Here is a 23,483-nt window from a genome sequence, read left to right as displayed (position 1 = left end):
GCAGGAGCTGTAGTTTTCCACTGAACATTGAGAGAATTAGGAAGAGCAGCTCATTGGCACATGAAGGATAAAAGTTTCCCCTTTCTGACGATCAGTGCTAGATCCCAGCGGTCAGTTCCCCTTTGATCAAAAGTTCTCACCTATTTTTTGACTACGTGATAACTTATCTTATCCAATTTTAGTACAGCAAATAAAATAAAAGTCATTTTGGTGTTCTTGAATTTTTTTCAAAGATAAAACCTGCTCCGTGTGCTTATGACCCCCTCTTTCTAAAGCGCATGACTGTGTAACCTTCAATTTCGAACATGGCACCCGGTTCTTGTGTTGTCGCTGCCCCCTCTACTAGGCATTGGCTGCGTCCGCTAAGATTCCAAAATGGCACCAGCTCCCTTTTGATGGCTCTGCCCCTTCTGCTAAGTGCTGGCAGTGTCAAACTAAAATGCAGCCATGGGGCTGGTGGGTGGTGACATATTGGATTTTGAGTTTCAACACACCTCCACACTGCTCTTTAAAAAAAACAACTCAGAGGCAGTGGTGTGACGCCCCTGACTCTATCAGGGTATCACAGGGAACTGAACTCTTGTTTCTTATAGTGTAGAACCCACCCTCCATGGTTCTGGATTCCTACACACTGGTATTGCTTCCATCAGCACTCAAATCCTAACCACACCTCACATCACACCCTGTCAGACACACCAGTGGGTGGTCTAGCTGGAAATGGGCCACCCGCCTAGGGGTCAGGCAGACTGGTGGGAGGGATTAAGTCAGTTCTAGAGTAGCCCTCAAAGAGTAAGGAGCTGAAGGAGTTGTAGCTCCCTGTGTACCTTGGTTGGGTCGCAGACAGTGGTCTGGGACCAGAGGAGTCGGAGACCTGGTCACAGAGCATTGGAAAGGGTGTACTGACTTAGTTTTGGAGAATGGTTGGCACCAGCAAATCCAGTAACCGGACCGGTACCAAACACGGCGGGGTACAGGACCCTAGATCGGGGAGTAGCTTCATGCAACCTGATAAGTACACTGCCCTCCATGCGTCCTGCCTGCCCACATAGCCTGCACAACACCATCCGCCACCTTCCTCCAGAGTCCCGGAGCCTCCCTTAGCTGTGGAGGGATCACCACCTGGCTGCCCCACGCCATCTTCCCCGGGTACTCCCATCGGCAGCGGCGGTACTCCCCTTACCGCGAACCATGGGTGGCGTCACGAACTATCCCATGTAAATACTTCCCCTTTTAATTGAGTGGCCGCTGAGCCCCGGGTCCAGGGACCCTCGAGCTACAGCAAAACCCGGATCCGAGCAGTTCGCCTGCTCCAGGGGGCGGCACAGTGGACACAGAAGGATTGGCTATCCATATGCGGAAAGGGCAGAGCCGATCCTTTCTGAGTCTTGAACTTGTGGGCAACATAAAATGATGTGGTGGGCCGGATTTGGACTGTGGGCCTTGAGTTTGATACTCCTGCTCTAGAGCCTTATACGCATGTTCAGGCAGTGATACACCAGCATTTTGATACTAAGCTGTGTCGACGTTTCCAAGTGTTCCTCCTCACACACAGTTCTGAAAAAAACACTGGACTCTGCTACATCACCAAAAGGTGCCACTTGACATACCCAATTCTACTACAACAGCTTGGCTCTTCTACACAGCACATCTTTATTAGTGAGGTTCCTCCTAACAAACTCAGCTCTGTTAGAACCCCTGGTTCCCTATACTTTCCCATGAGTGTGGAACCTGACTGTCCCAGCTCTGCTACATAGCTGAACTCTTACATTATAGGTATGTATGTTGAAAAAGGACAGAAGACATGTTCACTCCGTGCTGCTGCTGAAGACTTTTCAAGAGGAGATCCAGGACACACCAGTGGAGATAAGCGGTTTTTATTCAATGCATTCCAAAGCCATTACAAGCTTGTTCTTCAGGAAAAGAACTGCAGACTTTGAAATGCTTTGAATTAAAATCACTGATCTCCACTGCTGTGTCCTGGATCTCCTCTTGAAAAGTCTTCAGCAGCAGCACGAAGTGATCTCCACTGCTGTGTCCTGGATCTCCTCTTGAAAAGTCTTCAGCAGCAGCACGAAGTGATCTCCACTGGTGTGTCCTAGGTCTCCTCTTGAAGATTCTTCAGCAGCAGCGCGGAGTGAACACATCTTCTGTCCTTTTTCTGGATTGTCTGCACTGTCCTGTGAACTCGTGTATCTGCAGCAGCTGTTCCATTTTTAATCATGTCTTGCTGTGTACCCACCAACTTAAAATGGTGAGCATACCTCTTTCTCTTTTATTATTGTTTTACCAGATAAGAGCCTATTTTGCGCCTTGGATCCTTATTGTTCTTTCAAGTATATATATTGAGAAACCTAGCACTGCTACGAGGCTGGGCTCTGCTACATTACCACAAGTGTGCTTTCTCCTAACATACCCAGCTCTGGCATACTAGTGAGCATTGCTATATCAACATGTGTGTCTCCTGACTTACCCAGCTCTGGGTTATAATACTTTCCCACTCAATCATTTCCAGCTCTGCTGTTCCAATGCTCTACTACTTTGCTGAGTTTCTGGCATCTACAGAGGGGAAAAAAAGAAGTATTTATTCAGCCACCAACTGTGCAAGTTCTCCCACTTAAAAAGATGAGATTTGCCTGTAATTGACATCATAGGTAGACCACAACTATGAGAGACAAAATGAGAAAACAAATCCAGAAAATCACCTTTTTTGATTTGGCAAGATATTTTTGCAAATTATGATGGAAAATAAGTATTTAGTCACCTAAAAACATGCAAGATTTCTGGCTCTCACAGACCTGTAACTTCTTCTTTAAGAGGCTCCTCTGTCCTCCACTCATTACCTGTAATAATGGCACCTGTTTGAACTTGTTATCAGTAAAAAAAAACACACCTGTCCACAGCCTCAAACAGTCACACTCCAAACTCCACAATGGTGAAGACGAAAGAGCTGTCGAAGGACACCAGGAACAAAATTGAAGTCCTGCACCAGGCTGGGGAGACTGAATTTGCAATAGGCAAGCAGCTTGGTGTGATGAAATCAACTGTGGGAGCAATAATAAGAAAATGGAAGACATACAAGACCACTGATAATCTCCCTCGATCTGGGGCTACACGCAAGATCTCACTCCATGGGGTCAAAATGATCACAAGAACAGTGAGCAAAAATCCCAGAACCACACAGGGGAACCTAGTGAATGACCTGCATAGAGCTGGGACCACCGTAACAAAGGCTACCATCAGTAACACACTACGCCGCCAGGGACTCAGATCCTGCAGTACCAGACGTGTTCCTCTGCTTAAGCCAGTACATGTCCGGGCCCATTTGAAGTTTGCTGGAAAGCATTTGGATTATCCAGAAGAGTATTGGGAGAATGTCATATGGTCTGATGAAATCAAAGTACAACTGTTTGGTAGAAACACAACTCGTCATGATTGGAGGAGACAAAATGCTGAGTTGCATCCAAAGAACACCATACCTACTGTGAAGCATGGGGGTGGCAACATCATGTTTTGGGGCTGTTTCTCTGCAAAGGAACCAGAACGACTGATCCGTGTACATGAAATAATGAATGGGGCTATGTATCGTGAAATTTTGAGTGCAAACCTCCTTCCATTTACAAGGGCATTGAAGATGACACGTGGCTAGGTTTTTCAGCATCATAATGATCCCAAGCACGCTGCCATTGCAACGAAGGAGTGCCTTCATAAGAAGCATATGTAAGTCCTGGAGTGGCCTAGCCAGTCTCCAGATCTCAACCCCATAGAAAACCTTTGGAGGAAGTTGAAAGTCCGTGTTGCCCAGTAATACGCCCAAAACATCACTGCTCTAGAGAAGATCTGCATGGAAGAGTGGGCCAACATACCACTAACAGTGTGTGCCAACCTTGTGAAGACTTACAGAAAATATTTCACCCCTGTCATTGCTAACAAAGGATATATAACAATATATTGAGATGGAACTTTTATTATTGACCAAATACTTAATTTACACCATAATTTTCAAAGACAACGTTACCAAATCAGACGCGGTGATTTTCTGGATTTGTTTTCTCATTCTGTCTCTCATAGCTGTGGTCTACCTATTATGTCAATTACAGGCCTCTCATCTTTTTAAGTGGGAGAACTTGCACAATCAGTGGCTGACTAAATACTTTTATTCCCCACTGTATGTGGCTCACTTCAGGTTTGGTTTTAACAGTTGCCATCTAGCCTGGACAGAGATCGTAATTCCAACTGGTTCTCCTCTCTGCATCAATGTCACCAGTCTGTGCTGCATTCCATCTGCTTCTCTGGATGCAAGGCCTTAAGGATCCCCCTCATGAAGTAAGACATAACACGCAACTCTCTTATTACGGAATTTCTCTTGCCAAATCCAATTCCCTCCAATAATATGTGATTTTTCTTTTAGACCATGCTTATTTTAACATCCATTCTTGCTCTCAGAGTGTGTGTGTCACGCTAGGTATGAGAATGTACCAAGCGAATGTGACGCCCTGGGCAAGCCAGGGGTCACAGGTCACAACATCACACACACCCCACACCCCTGCAGGAACACCAAGGTCAGACCAGAAACCCTTTTTGCCTTCCTCCAGGGGCTGATGATCACACCAGGGGGTGGAGCCAGGTGGTTGGTCTCCACCCACCGAGGAGTTCACAGCCCTGGAGGCGGGAAAACCAGGCAGTTAGTGTTTAGTTGAAGTTGAGAGTAGTTGGAGAGTCCAGCTAGGGCAGTGAAAGTGGAAGGAAGTGAAGTGAAGTAGTGGAAGTAGACAGAGAAAGTGACAGCAAAGAGCCTGAAGTTGGTCCGGGTGTGTGCCCCGGACTGTGACAGCAAGGTTGACAGACGGCGGTGACCGTCTGCAGGAGAGACTGCTCGGAGGTTGCCGAAAGGACTGTGGACGGGTGGTGACCCTGCGGTACCGGAGCGATACACAAAGAACAGTCAGCACCAGTGGCAGGGGCCTTTCGGATCCCGGCAAGGCTAGGAGTCGCCGAATTTGCCAAATCTGTCAGTGAAGGGGACCTCCGGGTCTCCCAGCAGCAAAATCCCGAGTGAAGGCAACCGTTCAACCGTGAAGGGGAGACACCGCCACCGCCAAGGCACCAGTTTCCCAGGGCCAGCGCCTGCGGGCAAGAGTGGGGCTCCTCCGGCCCATATCCAAGTCGGGGAGCGGGTTACCGGTGGGAATCCATCGCTACCAACATTGAACGTAGGTGCAGGGAAGAGACTGTCACCGCTAACTGCAGGGAACATCAGCACCGCAGCCGTCCGAGGGACCCGTCCAACCAGCCGTTTGTTTACCGTGAACTGTGTCATCATCTTTGGGCTGAGTGAGTACCTCAGTGCCGTGCGGCACAGCGCTGCCCCTGCGTCCCTGCACCTCCACAGGCCCATAACCCGCCTGTCCACCATCCCAACCCCATCACCGGGCCCCGGGACCATCAAAACCCCCTACCCACGGAGGGGCAATCCAACATCTGGCTGCTCCATACCAACACTCCCGGGATCCCCAGACAGAGCAGCGGTGGTGTCCACACAATCACCACAACCGTGGGTGGCGTCACGGACATTAATCAATTCCCCCTTTTCACTCACGGGCAAGGAGCGCCGCTCGAGACCCCCGGGATCCGGCCCACTGCTCGAGCCACCACAGAGCAGCAGCAGCCGGACCCGAGCAGTGGGGTGAGCGCAGTGTTGACACCCTCCTCCCCGCCCGCGACACGAACGGCGAAAGTGAAGGGAAACCCTGCATCTAGGGAAGAGGAAGATGGTGATCCCTGACCAAATGTACTGCTATCCCTGGGGTCCCTCACCACCCTGGATAAATTCCACACGTATGTGCCAAGCCAGATACCTGACCCTAGGTATCCCTAGTGCTAGACCCTAAATAGAGAATGGGTGGAATGAGCTCTTTCATCAACCCCACTAAACACTAAAGACAGCAGGAGGACACATAGGGAAAAAGCATGAACTATTTATCCATAGATGACTCAGGCAGGAAGGAGTTCAGCAACGCTACAGCAAGGATACCACAGAGGAGTACAAGCCACCTGCTTGAACCCATAGCTTGAATTAACTGAATGATATCACCAGCACCAGTCCAGGGAAGATGGGAGTATTTAAACACAAGGGGAATACTGATCATCAGATGGGCAGAAGGAGGGTTCCCCTGGGTCCTAAAGGGGAATAGATGAAAATCCAGCAGGAAAGCTACCTATACCAATGAATACTAACAGCAGGAACAACAAAAAGTCAGGGAGCATTTTGCACCAAAATCTGTGACCTTCTATTGCCAGAAACCACATAACTGTCTGTCACCCGTGACACACCCATGGCATTGTGTCTGCACCCCAAGGCTGAATCTGAAGATGTACACATTCAGAGAGTGATATCTAAATTCCGAGAGATTTGCTGACTTCCCAGGTGTAATGGAGATCTTCCTATTTTCCAGGAGCCACCAGATGGTCCTAGAGACTTGGTGAGTGTATTGAAACTATTAATTCTGACATCCTAGGAAAAGCTTTATGGAAAAAAATGTGCTCAAATTCAAAAGAAAAAGGAGGCTCAAGATAGATGATCGTCTTGAAAGATATGAAGTCTTTCATATGTGAGTAAATATCTCGCCAGATGCTCCGTGTGACACAAACACATCAGCTGAGAGGTTTTGTTGCTTTTTTTGTATTTTTAAAAATGTTTTCTTATTGGACCCATTGACCTCAAGGTCACAAACATAAGTATTCGATCCTTGACCTAACCTGTCTGACGGCGAGCGCACGGCTCATCTGTAATTGAGTTTTAATAGGTTTCAGTAAATCTCGTAATACATCTAACTCCGGACCAAGAATAGTGATCTAGACTCCAGGTCTATATTTTTAATAAGAAAATGGACAGAATTAAAGCTAAATGGAAGACATCATATAGATCGTGGTTACATCGGTGTCATTTAGAGTAATTAAATGTGGAGCTGCCCCATGCTATTCTCCTCTTCACGGGACGCATGTACAGCATCAGGCTGTCTCCGCCGTAGGAGAGCACTGGGAGGATTTCCTGTGGCTGTCCCTTTGTATTTTCTAAGTACCTGACTGCAGTGTTTGTGGTTTCTAGCACTTACTTAAAGAGATTATAGTTTTACTTAATCAGCTATGTCTGCGGTTAACAATAAGTAGCTTTTAGCTGCAAAATTGATCTTTTGGCACATGACCAAATTACTTTCAATAGACTGTTTTTGACCTACAGCAACATGCCTCATAAACCACTCCAGCTAGAAAAGTGGGAAAGAAAATTTAAGGACAAATGACCATTGTGAATATTAAAAAAAAAAAAAAAAACATGATTCAGGGGGTGTATGATCAGGGGTGTAACTATTGCGGCCACAGAAAGTGCAACTGTGACCGAGCCTGTGCTAGAAGAGGGGACGGCACAAGTGACTATTTAAGCTGGATGCACATGTACCGCCCCCGTGTCAGCGGCTGAGCCGCTCGGATCCGGAGCCGCGGTGACTCGAGGGGTCTCTGGACCCGGGGGTTCGTGCGGACACTCGAATTTAAAACGGGGGATATGTACAGGGGAGTTAGAAGTTTGTGACGCCACCCACGGTGTGTGGTAATGTGGAGTACCACCACTCCTGTTGGGGGAGCCCTGTGGTGGCGGTAAGGCAGCAAGGTGTCTAAAACGGGCTTTACAAGCTACGATATATCTAACGAGATGTCGGCGGGGTCACATCGTAAGTGATGCACATCCGGCATCGTTAGTGATATCGTAGCGTGTGACAGCTATGAACGAGCACAAATACTCACCTTCTCGTTCATCGTTGACACGTCGCTCATTTTCTAAAAATCGCACGCCCTGTTGTTCATCGTACCCGGGGCAGCACACATCACTCCATGTGACACCCTGGGAACTATGAATTGCAGCTAACCTGCGGCCGCCGGCAATGCTGAAGGAAGGAGGTGGGCGGGATGTTACGTCCCGCTCATCTCCGCCCCTCTGCTTCTATTGGACGGCCGCTGTGTGACATCACTGTGACGCCGAACGTCCCTCCCCCTTCAGGAAGTGGATTTTCGCCGCCCACAGCAAGGTCGTTTGGAAGGTAAGTACGTGTGACGGGGGGTTACAACATTGTGCGACACGGGCAATTGTCCGTGCCGCGCAAATGATGGGGGCTGGCGTGATCGCAAATGTGATTGCACGAGAAATTGCAACGTGTAAAGCAGCCTTTACCCCTCCGTGGCTAGGGGGTGTGCCCCGGGGCCCGGTGGTGGAAGTGAAGGGGTGCCATTAGGGGGAAAAGGGTTTCTGCGTACTCACTCAGTCCAAGAATACTGACACTGACAGCTTGTAAACCAGAATTATGAGCACCGCTGCAGCAAGGAGGGAGCATGCTTGGATCCGTGCCCTTGGTGTTGCTTGGTAGCCTATGACCTTTTCCGTGGCACCTTGTTCAGTGTTTGGGCCCTATAGCGTGGAACTAATCGGGTCCCACTCACCCGTATGGCTAACGGAGTGAGCTTGCTCTCAGGGTTCACGCTTGGGATTTGATGGACTGTGTTTTTGGGAAAAGTCCTATCCCCTCGTTGCATTAGTACCCTGATTTTGGAGCAGGTGAGGGATGAATCTTGAAGACTTCACCCCCGTCTGGTAAATTACCAGGACGTTTGAAGCTACTTCCTGGCCTAGGGTCCGCGTACCTCGTCATGCCCTGGCCCCTGCCCGGAGATGGCTCAAGGCCGCCGGCTGACACGATCCCCTGCGACCGGGGTTCCAGCGCCTACCAGGCCCAGACCAACGTCTGCCACCTAGTAGACTTCAGGAGCCCTGCTCCACACCGGTGACCTCTCCCTCTCAGATAGTCCCACTCTACCTCCTACTGCTTCCACTCCTTTTCACTTTTTCATTTTCCCCAACCAACCCCCCAAATGGGCGGCCCTATTCCCTTTCGGCCCCCCAATGGTGTGTTTGGTGGGTTTGGTGCAAAGTGTTCCTAGGGTTTTGACTGGCTCTGATCTTGCAACATCAAAGAACAGGGATCCGTAACCAAGGAGGATGCGGATAACTGTGCAGAAGGGCAGATTGCACAATACCCTGTGACGATCAGATAGGCCAGGGCTTCACACACATTCAGCTGAAATTTATTGCGGTGCAGAGACTCAATGGGTCACTGCACTGCAATACAGACATCGCCAGCTGACAGTGTGTCAGTCACAGGCAGAGCATAGCATTTACATTATTACAGGATGAGCCCAGGAAGGAGGACCTTATACCATGAAGTGGCCCAGGATGTGGAACATTATTACTGGAAGGAGACTAGATGGGGACTTTACACCAGAATGTGTGATGTTATACCTGGAAGGGGTCCAAATGTGGAACATTATTACTAGAAGGGGACTGGATGGGGACATTATACCAGGATGGATGATATTGTATCAGGAAGGGGCCCAGGATGTGGAACATTATTACTAGAAGGAGAAAGGATGGGGACATTATACTAGGATGGATGACATTGTGCCGCCCCTGTGCCAGCAGCCAAGCTGCTCGAATCTGGATCTGCGGTGGCTCGAGGGGTGTCCGAACCCGGAGGCGGCCACTCAAATGAAGAGGGTATTTACACGGGATTGTGTAAAGTTCGTGACACCACCCATGGTATGTGGTAATGTAGAGTACCACCGCTGAAGTTGAGAGTACCCGGGTGGGATGGAATGGGGCCGCCAGGTGTTAGAACCCTCCATGGGTAGGAGGAATGCCCCGGGACTCGGTGATGGTTTTTGGTGAGTGCCGTTGGGTGCGAAGGGGGTCACTTTCGTACTCGCTCAGTCCAGTAAGCTGACACCGACAACTGGATAAACCAAAGTTCTGGATACCGCTGCCGCTGAGGGGAGCTAGTTCAGGTCCCGTCCCCAATGGTGCTGCCTGGTGATCCATGATCTTCCTCCTGGCACTAAGTTTACTTCTCTGTTGGTCCCGGTAGTATAGAACTAGTCGGGTCCCGCTCCCCAGTATGACTAACTGTGGAAGCTTGCTCTCAGGGTTCACGCTTGGGATTTTCTTGACCGTTTTGAGTGGAAAGTCCTATCCCCCTCATTGCGCTAGTACCCCGATTTTGGAGTGGGTGGAGAGCGAATCTTGAAGGCTCCGTTCTCGTCGGGTAAACTGTCAGGTTGCCTGAAGCTACTCCCTGACCTAGGATCCACGTACCCCTGTCGTGCCCTGGTCCCAGCCTGGTGATGGTACAAGGCCGCCGGCTGTCCTCCTCGACAGTTCCGTGCCCCTGGTCATGATCCCCTGCGACCGGGGGTCCAGCTCCTATAGACCCAGACCACCGTCTGCTACCTAGATGGCTTCCAAGGAGCTCGGCTCCTGACCTCCTCTCTGCTTCACTTCCAACACTTCACTCTCTTCTCCTACTACTCACACTCCTGACACTCCTGACCTCCCCTTAACCAACCCCCCCAAGTGGGCGACCCTATTCCACTCAAGCCGTCCACTGGTGTGTCTGGTGGGTGTGGTGCACAATGTACCTAGGATTTTGATTAGCTGATGTAGGCAACACCATGTAGTTGGGGACCCATAACCAAGAAGGATGTGGATATTGCACGGGAGGGCAGATTGTACAATACCCTGTGATGACCTGACAGTCCAGGGGCATCACAATATTGTATCAGGAAGGGGCACAGAATGTGGAACATTATTACTAGAAGGGGACTGAATGGGGACATTATAACAGGATAGGTGATATTATAGCAGGAAGGGGCCCAGGATGGTGGACATTATACCAGAATGGGAGATATTAGATATTATTACTGGAAGCAGACTGGATGGAGACATTATATCAGGATGGGTGATAGTATACCAGGAAGGGGCCCAGGATGGTGAGCATTATACCAGGATGGGTGATATTATACCAGGAAGGGGCCCAGGAAAGGTGGACATTATACCTGGATGGAGAACATTATTACTGGAATGGGCCTAGGATTGGGACATTTTTACCAGAAAGAGCCTTTAATAGAGAACATAATACCAAGAAGGAGCCTAGGGTTGATTACAGAATGGGGGATTTTATTAAATAAAGTGGGGGACAGCACGTATATTTTTATAGGATTTAGTTACAGATGTGGAAGAAGGAAACTGGGATATGCCGCGCTGACATCAAACATCCAGAAGTTGATTAATTTCTTTTTTATTCAATCAGGACTAAACGTTTCGGAGGATGCAGCCTCCTTCTTCAGGACAATTATTATAGAAAACCAGCAATACTCTATATATACTTTATAGGATTTAGAAAATTGGTCGACGTATTAATAAGTTGTTCCTTATTCACATGGCAGTACTTCTATTTGCGTGCTGTCAATTTTAAAAGTAGTCCGCACATGGACCTATAGGACTGTCCAGGACTTTCATGTTCATGCTATGTCTTCAGCATAGCTCATTAATATAAATTTCATATTGGTCCGATACTAGATTTGCCCACTGATCAGATTTGAGCAAGTCCCACAGCCAGAGGAGGAGCACTGCATGCAGACCAGGATGTCACGGTTCCATACGCTGTGCAGTGGTTGTCCTTGGGTATTGCAGCTCAGCTTTTAAAGACGACCAACCACCAGGATTTTCATATGTAAACTAAACCCAGTGCTATACTGGCGCGATCATGCTGATCCTAAACATATCTTTAATTGTGAGATCGGATGTATACTTTCTGAAATATAGACAAAAATTAAAGTTGTGAAATGCACTGGTTTGATTGATAGCAGCTACAGAATATCTAATAGGTGGGTCAGGTTTTGCTAGTTATTTACGCCCCTGTCTGCTGCCTGTCCTTCCTCCCCCTGACCTTCCTCCCCCCTTCTGCACCTGTAATAACAGAGACAGACGGGGGGACGAAGGACAGGCAGGCAGACAGAAAATAACTAGCAAAACTCGACCCACTTATTAGATATTCTGTAGCTGCTTTAAATCAAGTAACAGTGCATTTCACAAACTTTACTTGCCTATATTTCAGAAAGTATACATCCGATCTCACAACCAAAGATATGTATACAATCAAAATGATAGCACCAGTATAGCCTGGCTTTAGTTTTTATATGAAAATCTTGGTGTTTTTGACTGTTAGTGACTCAATAAAATCTTACCAATGTGTGGTTCCCTAACCGTGCTGTCTGTGTAGTTTCCTGCAACGTCCAAGAAGTGCAGTCATTAAGTGGTATGAGCCTTGGTCCATGCGGTCTTTCTGAAGACAGCCAGGCCAGCAGACGAGAGCACCCACTGATCCTCATGTCTCCACAGTAGGCCGACTGAACTGGACCTAAATGATACATATAGATGCAAATGCATAGAATGATCCTAGAGATAAAGTTTGAATTCACAAATTCAAATTAAAGGAACACCAGAAAAAATTAAGCTGACGCTGCCTGCCACCAAATTCCTAAGGAGGCAGGTGGTCAAAAAACCCTAAAGTGACTATAGAAGACCTTCTGCATGATTTATTGGCCTCGGATACTGAGGTTTCAGTTTGCACAGTCAGGAGATTACGAAACACTGAACGTCTTTATGCTTGAGCATCAAGACGTAGAGCACACCCTTATTTACCCAAAAGTACAAGAAAAGTCACATTAATATGTTAAAAATTATGTAAATAAGATGCCACAATTTGAAAATTTTGAGGTGTAAAAAAAGGACACATTAATTTTTTCAAGCGTTTGGATTGGCGGATTGGGATTTCTGGAGGAATAAAGCATATTCTGAAAAAACACCCTGCCTGCAGTGAAACATGGCAGTGGCTTGATGATGCCTATGGTGAAGCATAGTGATGCCATAGTGAAGAATGGTGGTTTGTCGGTGATGCCTACAATGAAGCATGGTGGCTCAGTTATTCCAGAGATAAAGCATGGCTTTGACTAAAGGCCGCTTTACACGCTGCGATATCGGTACCGATATCGCCAGCGTGCGTACCCACCCCCATCTGTTGTGCGACACGGACAAATCGCTGCCCGTGCCGCACAACATCGCCCAGACCCGTCACACTAATTACCTGCCCGGCGACGTCGCTGTGACCGGCGAACCGCCTCCTTTCTAAGGGGGCGGTTCGTTCAACATCATAGCGACGTCACAGCTGCGTCACTGAACCGCCGACCAATAGAAGCGGAGGGGCGGAGATGAGCAGGACGTAACATCCAGCCCACCTCCTTCCTTCCGCATAGCGGCCGGGAGGCAGGTAAGGAGAGCTTCCTCGTTCCTGCGGCGTCACACGGAGCGATGTGTGCTGCCGCAGGAACGAGGAACAACCTCGTTACTGCTGCAGTAACGATATTTGAGAATGGACCCCCATGTCACCGATGAGCGATTTTGCACGTTTTTGCGACGATGCAAAATCGCTCATAGGTGTCACACGCAACGGCATCGCTAATACGACCGGATGTGCGTCACCAATTCCGTGACCCCAATGAGTTCGCATTAGCGATGTCGCAGCGTGTAAAGCCCCCTTTAGTGATACCTATAGGGAAGTATTGTGATGACTCGTGATGCCAATGAAGCATGGTCGAGACTTATGCGGGCGTCACACAAGACGAGCTATCGTGCGATGCATCGTCGGGGTCACAGTTTTCGTGATACACATCTGGCATCGTTTGCGACATCGTTTCGTGTGACACCTCCGAGCGAGGCTGAATTGGTCACAAATCATGAGTCATGTACACGTCGCTTATTTTTAAAAAAACGTTTATTTTTCATGGTGCCAGTTGTTCATCGTACCCGGCGCAGCACAAGCTCCGTGTGACACCCCGGGAATGATGAACACAGCTTACCTGCGTACCACGGCACCCGCTGGCTATGCGGAAGGAAGGAGGTGGGCGGGATGTTTACGTCCCGCTCATCTCTGCCCCTCCGCTTCTATTGGCCGGCGGCTGTGTGACGTCGCTGTGATGCCGAACGTCCCTCCTCCTTCAGGAAGAGGATGTTCACCGCCCGCAGCGAGGTCGCTCAGCAGGTAAGTACGTGTGACGGCGGTTTAACGACTTTGTGCGACACGGGCAGCGATTTGCCTGTGATGCACAAATGACGGGGGCGGGTACGATCGCTCATGCGATCGCACGATAGATCGTACCGTGTGACGCCCGCATCACTGACTTTGGCTCAGTGATGTTCTGGGTTCCTTTTCTTTTTCTACCATTAGAAACCTGCAGCATGTGGAGGACAAGACGGATTCATTTAAGTATAAGGTAACGTCATGCCTTCTGTGAGTAAATTGAAGCTCGGGTGTCATTTGACTTTCCCAGGACATTGAAATGTATAGCTTAATATCGATCACATCTTGTAAGGGTGGGCAAAGAACTTCTGTGCAGTAAAACAAGGAGCTGGTAGTCTTGCTCTTAGCCCCACATACCCTAGAAAGTAATATAATTTTCTCATAAATAACAGTAACCCCAATTGATCCATTAATTTCTATGTTAGGCTAAAAGTGTTGTCTCATCTGGGATGTGTATAACCAAAATTAGTACAATTTTATCAAAAAGACTGACCGGCAAATCCAACAGGTGTGAACAGGTGCCAGCTGAAAACACAATATAACTACAAAACACATACAGCTGCACTCCAGAATGCCAACAATGAATAAGGGAACTCTGGTATTGCATTACTGCTATAGGAATATATGAAAAAAGAGATACTTAGCTTATGTATTGGCCAATGCATGTGAGCGCAGTAACCACGAGAAGGTGATCTCAAAATACCGGGACTCTAACTTAAATGCCTCTATTTGGGTGAAAAACCTATATGTCCTGGCAGCTAGAATCCAGCTAAAAAGGAGTATAGACACTGCCTGGTTATAGGGCAGAGTGCTCAGTAAGAAAGAAATGCACTACAAATATATAAAAAAGACTGACCTACACATCCAACAGGTGTGAACAGGTGCTAGCTGAAAACACAATATAACTACAAAACACATACAGCTGCACTCTAAAATGCTAACAATGAATAAGGGAACTATGGTATTGCATTACTGCTATAGGAATACTTGAAAATTGGCCAATGCATGTGAGCCCAGTAACCAGTGCCAAGGTGATCTCAATATACCGGAACCCTAACTTAAATGACTCTATCCGAGTTAAAAACCTACATGGCAAATTTAGAGTAGTGTGAGGAGGCATCAATGGCAATTTTTAAAGTTTGCATAGAAATGAATGGAGAGACTCATGCATGTGCCGGCAGCACTGGGCTAGGCTCTTGAGATATGGAGATGGCAACACTTTGCCATCTGTTTCAGGCAATCATTTAAAATTTTATCGATATGTGATACACTTCTCAGATGGGCATAACTCTTGGATTCCTAGTGAAGGACCACCAAGTGACTACCAGAAACATCTGGTACAGGTGAAAAGGATGGAAGGAATAGGTTTTGTGATGCTAGCCACTACTTATGGGAAGTATGGACGGAGGAGTAGTCAGGAAAGCTGGGGCCTGGTAATGGGAGGACGCGTATGAGCACAAGGTAACACAGGGGTTTAGTCAAGTCAATATCCAAGGCTCAGAAATCTAGGAGAGCACGTAATAGATTCAGGGGAGAAGCAGAGACATGGTCAGGTAACAGTCCGAGGTCAAGAAAGTAGGAGGTCACGACCAGAACAGGGGACAGGCACAGAGAAGTCAAATAACATTCCGGGGTCAGAGAGAAAAGATCAGAACACTATCAAAGACACAGGCCAACAGCACAACTGTAGAACCAAAAAATACAACTGGCGAGGTCCTGGGTGAGCATGCCCAGTAAAGAAGCCTGAGCAATTACCAGGCAGGTGGGACACCTGAGTAATCAGCACCAACATGGAATCCTGAGCTGTCAAACAAACTGTTAGCTTAGTAACAGAGGAAAATGCAGCAGAGCATCTCCAAAGGCAAGATGCTCAAAGATAGGAATTCTGACAGGTTTGATAGTAAAAACCAAACATGGTTGATTACTCCCATTAGTGGATCATTAGTGGGTCAAGCAAACATCGGATGCTGTTATCAGATGACACCCACCATTACATACAGTATTGGATAAAACAGCCAGGTAGACATATAAAACACATTTTAGCTTGTTTATATTACATACTTTAAGTAGATGCATCAAAAGAATATTAGATTAGACAATAAATGACATGGAAATTTCCTAATTAAAGCATATCAAGTTGTTGAATGATATTAAGATTCTCCATAGTTAATTTTACATAACATTTTTACAAAGTTGTAGTTTTATAGCTTTTTTTTCCCTTTAAGATAGGCTCTTGGGTGCTATAAGTAGCAGCAACAGTACTGTAATAAATGAGCCATTTAATGTCCTCAATCTCAATTTAGTTGCCTTTTATATTTTTATCACTTAGTTGATCTCATCTCATTTTTGGTGCTTATCTTTAGGGATTCATGTATCAAAGTATTTAATTATACCAAGGTTTTACTACAGCCCTAATGCGATTGCTTATCAAAATAAATAAATTGTGAAATGCACATCAAAAAAAAAAAATTAAGCCGAGGCTTTTGTGTGTTATGAAATGATAACTTTATTGATAAGAGAGATACTTTGTAATAAAACTTCAGTCACATTAAGCCGGTCGTTCTCTGAGCTAATCTTCTACGCACTTTATTGGTATTGACAAACACAACTCTTTACGAAGACTTGAAATGGTCGCTATCGTTTCAACAAAAGTTTGCGTGAGATCGATCGAACAAGAAAATATAAGATACTTTGTAATACGTCTTATCAGAGAATTATACTTCTTTCTCCACTCTTCAGCTACGTATCCTTTCTCCTGCATCCTGATTTCATCATTCAGAAAAAACGTTCAAAATTTGTCTTGGACAATGCAATATAGCTGATACGGAAATTGTGGAAAGACAAACAGTGGCCGAACCGGAAATTGCAGCCCATACAAGTTCCATGAAGCTCAGACACGTAACACCGGCCAAAAGGAAAACTATCGGAATGAATTTACTACTGGTATAGATGTATAGGTATTAGAACGAGATATAGATGTATAGGTCTTAGTATAAGAATAATAATAATACCTGTTTTGTACTAATCTGATGTGCCAGCACTGAGAAATTAAAAGGAATCTGGCGTAAATTTTTATTGTGTAATACGATAGCAGCATGATGTAGGGGCAGAGAGCCAGAGTCCAGTGATTCCTCACTTACTGGCCTGTTTGGTGCAGTTTTTATTGCTTCCCTGTTGTAGTGTATCAGTGTTCAAAATGTTAAAGGGAATCTGCCATATGATTTTGTAGTACAAAATGTTTTCTTTAAATAGGGCTCAGGATCAGTAAGTTTTATAGCTCTACCTTATCCTGTTATCTTGTTGTAAGCTCCAGAGAATTCAATATGATGTAGTAGCTAGTAAAGCATGTGAAATACAAATGTTATCTTTAAATAGGGCTTAAGGAGACCTTTCAGGATCAGTAAGTTTTAGAGATCTATCTTATCCTATTATCTTGTTGTAAGCTCCAGTGGATTCAGTGTGATGTAGTGACTAGTCAAGCATGTGTAAATACAAATGTTTTCTTTGAATAGCGCTTAAGGAGACATTTCAAGATCAGTAAGTTTTATAGCTCTACCTTATCCTGTTATCTTGTTGTAATCTCCAGAGAATTCAGTGTGATGTAGTAACTAGTCAAGCATCTGTAAATACAGATGTTATCTTCAAATAGGGCTTAAGTGGACCTTTAAAAGGTACTGTCACACATAACGAGATCACTAGCGAGATCGCAGCTGAGTCACGGTTTCTGTGAGGCAGTAGCGATCTTGTTATGTGTGACACCTACCAGCGATCAGGCCCCTGCTGTGAGATCTCTAGTCGTTGCAGAATGGTCCAGGTCATTTACTTCAAAGGCGATGTCCTGCTGGGCAGGACACATCGCTGTTTGACACTGTGTGACAGGGTCACAGTGACTGCTGAGATCGTTATACAGGTCGCTGCTGCGACCTGTATTGTTCCTGCATTGCTGGTAAGATCTGACTGTGTGACATCTCACCTGCGACCTCCCAGCGACTTACCTGCGATCCCTATCAGGTTGCATCGTTTTCGGGATCGCTGGTAAGTCGTTGTGTGTGACTGGGCCTTTAGGATTGGTAAGTTTTATAGCTCTACCTTATCCTGCTCTCTTGTTGTAAGCTCCAGAGAATTCAATGCGATGTAGTAACTAGTCAAGTATGTGTAAATACAAATGTTATCTTTAAATAGGGCTAAGGGTGGTGTCATACACAGCGAGGACAACAACGACATTGCTGCTACGTCACCATTTTCTGTGACGTTGCAGCGACGTCCCGTCGCTGTCGCTGTGTGTGACATCCAGCAACGTCCTGGCCCCTGCTGTGAGGTCGCCGGTCGTTGCTGAATGTCCAGCTTCATTTTTTTGGTTGTCGCTCTCCCGCTGTGACGCTCACATCACTGTGTGTGACAGCGAGAGAGTGACGAAATGAAGCGAGCAGGAGCCGGCGTCTGGCAGCTGCGGTAAGCTGTAACCAGGGTAAACATCGGGTAACCAAGGGAAGACCTTTCCCTGGTTACCCGATATTTACCTTCGTTACCAGCGTCCGCCGCTCGCACTGCCAGTGCCGGCTCCTGCTCTCTGCACATGTGGCTGCAATACACATCGGGTAATTAACCCGATGTGTACTGTAGCTAGGAGTGCAGCGCTAAGCGCGGCTCCCTGCTCTCTGCACATGTAGCACAGCGACGCGTGTCGTTATGATCGCTGCTGCTTCTGCTGTGTTTGACAGCTAAGCAGCGATCATAACAGCGACTTACAAGGTCGCTGTTGCGTCACAGAAAATGGTGACGTAACAGCGACGTCGTTGTCGCTGTCGCTATGTGTGAACCCAGCTTTAAGGATACCTTTCAGTATCAGTAAGTTTTAGAGATCTACCTCACCCTGTTATCTTGCTGTAAGCTCTGTAGAATTCAGTGTCTTGTACACACTAGTCAAGTATATGTAAATACAATTTGCATATTCACTGCTTCCCCATCCACCTCTCAGTACATTCATTAACACTGCTGAGGGGTGGGAGGGAGTATGGGTGGCGACAACCCCTCCTGAATCCCTTTGTTTCTCCCTTGTAAAATAACAACACTTATATTCACCTCTGGTGCTGGTGCTGTTCCAGTGGTGTCAGCACTGCCTCTCCTAGGGATTGAGTGATATTGCTTTGTCACACGCTACCTGCAGCCAATCAGTGTCCGCTTCACTCTCCCCATTTTCAGATGTATCACATATATCCGGAGAGCAGCAGCTCTCACTTAGTCCGAAGGAATGTGATTTCTCTGAAGTCATAGAGAATGAAGCCAGCATGGATTGGCTGCAGAGATCGTGTGACATAGCAATGTTACCCAATCCCTGAGAGAGGCACTGCCGACATCGCTGGATCGGCGCCGTCTCCAGAGGCAAGTGTAAGTGTTGTTATTTTACAAAGGGGAAAAATAGGGATTCAGAAGGAGTGGTCCTAGTAATGAACAACCCCTTTAAGCCCTGGGTAACCATGTCCATACCTCTTATTGTAAATTAGTAGTAAGGTGCCAATCAGTGGTCGGGGTGTGGTTACAGATTATCCTGACTGCCCTGCACGTGAGACCTAGATCTTTAGTGATAATCTCCTGCTGATGAAACACTAATTGAATTGAAGCTACAGCACTCAGCCTTGTAAATGACACATCCCTTCAATCTGTCTCTCTCCCTCTACCTCATGCTGCTTTCAAATTTAATAGTAAAACCTGCTGACAAATTCCTTTAGGTGTCTAGCCACAGGCAGGGTAGTTGGAAGTGAATTAGGGGGTGTCCATGCAGCTGAGTACACATCCAAGCTATTTTGCATGTGGCTTCAAAGATTGATTGCTGCTGATTTCTGGCTTGATTTCTGTTGGCACATTGGATTACTATTCCAATGTGCCAGTATTGAGAAATCAAGCTTTGAAGCTTTTTGTTGTATTAGGGTCTGCAGTATACAGCCATTCCCTTAGTTTCAGTAGTAAAAACGTCCTGACAGGTTTTGTTTAAAGTAAATGTCAGCAGGTTTTGCCATGTAATCTAAGAGCAACATGATGTAGGGGCTTAGAGCCTGATTCCAGTGTTGTGTCACTTGTATGTTACTTTTTCAATAAAATCAGTGGGTTATCAGCAAGAAAGTATCACTATAGGACTAAAGCCTGCTTTACAAGTTGCAATTTCGCATACAATATCGTATGCGATTTGCAACGCCGCCATCGTATGTGTGGCATGTTCAATTTGTTGACTGTGCCACACAAACGATTAAACCCCGTTACACGTACTGACCTTCCATACGACCTCGCTGTGGGCGGAAAACGTCCACTTCCTGGAGTGGGAGGGACGTTCGGCACCACAGCGACGTCGCGCGGCAGCCGGCCAATAGAAGCGGAGGGGCGGAGCTGAGCGAGACGTAAACGTCCCGCCCACCTCCTTCCTTCCGCATTGCTGGCCGGGAGCTGCAGGACACTGGTAAGATCTGTTCATCGTTCCCGGGGTGTCACACACTGCAATGTGTGCTACCCCGGGTACGATGAACAATCTGATGTTCAATTCTAGAGAAATGAACGATGTGCGTGCGATGAACATTTTCCCGTTCAATCGCAATCGCACGTACCTGTCACATGCTACAATGTACCTTACAATGCTGGATGTGCGTCACTTACGAAGTGACCCCGCCGACACATTGTAAGATACATTGCAGCGTGTAAAGCGGGCTTAAGGGGTACTTTGCACGCTGCGACATTGTTAGCCGATGCTAGCGATGCCGAGCGCGATAGTACTTGCTCCCGTCGCACATGCGATATCTTGTGATAGCTGCCATAGTGAACATTATCGCTACGGCAGCTTCACTCGCACTTACCTACCCTGCGACGTCGCTCTGGCCGGCGACCCGCCTCCTTCCTAAGGGGGCGGGTCGTGCGGCGTCACAGCGACGTCACACGGCAGGCGGCCAATAGAAATGGAGGGGCAGAGATGAGTGGGACGTAAACATCCCGCCCACCTCCTTTCTTCCGCATAGCCGGTGGACGCAGGTAAGGAGATGTTCCTCGCTCCTGCGGCTTCACACACAGCGATGTGTGCTGCCGCAGGAACGAGGAACAACATCGTATCTCCTATTGGTATGACATTATGAAAATGTCCGACGCTACACAGATCACCGATTTACGACACTTTTGTGATTGTTTATCGGCGCATCTAGGCTTTACACGTTGCGACGTCATTACTGGTGCTGGATGTGCGTCACTTTCGATTTCACCCCGACGATATCGCAGTAGCGATGTCGCAACGTGCAAAGTACCCCTAAGTGTCTTGTGCCTCCTAGTCCTCCTGCTCTTATATTTCTGCCCTCACCACTAATTTTCAGCTTTCTGTCAATGTACAATGTACATAGAAAGCTGCCAATCGGTGGTGTGGTCGTGGTTATAAAGAGCTCATCATGGAGGCCGGGGCCACACGGGGGACTAATGCGATCCTCGCATGACACTCAGCTCACGCTGGCAGTACAGCAGGAGCTGAGAGTCATGCAAGTGTCACTGCGACTGAGGTCCGATCATGCGATCGGACCGCAGCTGCGGAGGGCGGGCCGGTGCTGAGGAGGGGAGGGAGGGATTTATCTCATCTCTCCTCAGTTGTCGGCTATTGTCATTCTCGCTCTGCACTCGCAGTACAACAGTGTACCGCGAATGCAGTGCGATTTTTTTCTCGCCCCATAGACTTGAATGGGTGTGAGAGAAACCAGGATTGCATTACAGTCGCAGCATGCTGCAATTGTTTTCTCGGTCCGATTAGGGCTGAGAAAAAAATCGCTCATGGGTGTTGGCACTTAGGCTAATATTGGTCCGAGTGGAATGCAATGTTTTATCGCATTCCACTCACTCCGATTTTCATGCAGTGTATCTTAGGCCTAAGGGCACTGACAAAATCAGGGTGTCACAGAAGACTGCACCCCTCTACTGGTGCAGGATTCTCTCCTCTTTGGTCCACCAACACAATCCCTATCTTGGTACACAACATCAGCCAGCAAAGCCTTGCCACCCCCCAACACAATAGGAACACACCAGTACGCGGAGCCAAGCGAATGGTGACGCTGACCTAGGAGTTCTGAGGTGCGACGGGAGGGGCCAGTGAGGGAGAAATGGAAAAGAGTCAGAGAGTGACAGAAGTGAAGAGAGGAGTGTGAAGTGACAAGGTAGTCAGGGGTTGAAGCTCCTGGACTACTAGACTACTGACAAACTAACTAGGTGGCAGTCGGCACACAGGGCCACAGGCGATGGAGATCCGGTCTCAGGAGACCTTAAGTGGACCGGGGCATGGTTGTAGCCCGCCGGTATCGACAGCGGGAATCCGGTCTGGAGGCCGTGCACTACAGGGTACCTGGACCCTAGAGCAAGGACAGCTTCACGCACCTTAGTAATTGACCAGCCGGGGACAAGGTTTCGGGTCTTGTCCCACAGGAGGCCCGGATAGAGCAAGACGGAAGCTCAACGAGGGCTCCGCAATTACCTGCTAAGATCCCACGGGTCAGTTCTCACGGGCCACAGCTCCCACGGACAAACACACTGGGAGTGGACTTCCCCATTTCAAGCGGAGTAGTTAACAAAACGGACACAAACACTAAGTGCAGAAGGAAGGGACCCCTGTTTGCTGTCCCAGGGTGTGAGACTCGAGCACACCCCTCCGGAGGCTACCGGTTGCCATCAGTTTGGTTTACCATCTGGACTCTGTGTGAAGTTATTTTAGAACTGGAGTACACCAACACCACCTGGTCCAACCCTGCAGATTGCGCTTCGCAGCACCATCCCACCTGTATTTGTGCCCCGGTACAACACCTCCCCTACCCGTGGAGGGGATAACATCCAGCTGCCCCACTCCATCGGTCCCGGGCATCACCTCCAGCGGCAGCGGCGGTGTCACCAACAATCACCGCATACCACGGGTGGCGTCACTGACAATCCTCCCCTGTATATATAAATCCCCTTTTTCACTTGCGGGCGACAGACGGGTGCTCAGGCCCAGGTCCGGCTACTCCTCGAGCCACGGCAACAACCCCGGATCCGAGCGTCTCGAGCAGCCTTCTCTCCCACCTGTGGTCTGTCCCCTGCCCGCAACACGTGTGTGTGTGTGTGTGTGTGTGTGTGTGTGTGTGTGTGTGTGTATGCCCGCAAAAGGAATTTGCACCGTCGCATGTACAATCACAAAATTTTGCACAGATGCCCGATTTGACTCAGGGAACATGGTAGACTATGTTTTGAGGGAAATGTTAACCTCGCGCTTTACAATTATTCGCCAAAAAACCTGCTTACATTAAAGTCAATGGAGCTGGCAGCCACAACTTCGGAAGAATGCGCAGACATGCTCTTAAATGGAATGTTGGCATGTCACAATGCAGCCAGGGAAAGAGACAGACAGAGAAAGAGACAGACAAACAGACACAGACAGAGGCAGACAAAGAGACAGACAGGGAAAGAGACAGACAGGGAAAGATA

This window comes from Anomaloglossus baeobatrachus, chromosome 6 (assembly GCF_048569485.1).
Source record: "Anomaloglossus baeobatrachus isolate aAnoBae1 chromosome 6, aAnoBae1.hap1, whole genome shotgun sequence".
NCBI classification, from domain to species: Eukaryota; Metazoa; Chordata; class Amphibia; order Anura; family Aromobatidae; genus Anomaloglossus; species Anomaloglossus baeobatrachus.
Note: the sequence above shows the minus strand (reverse complement) of the source record.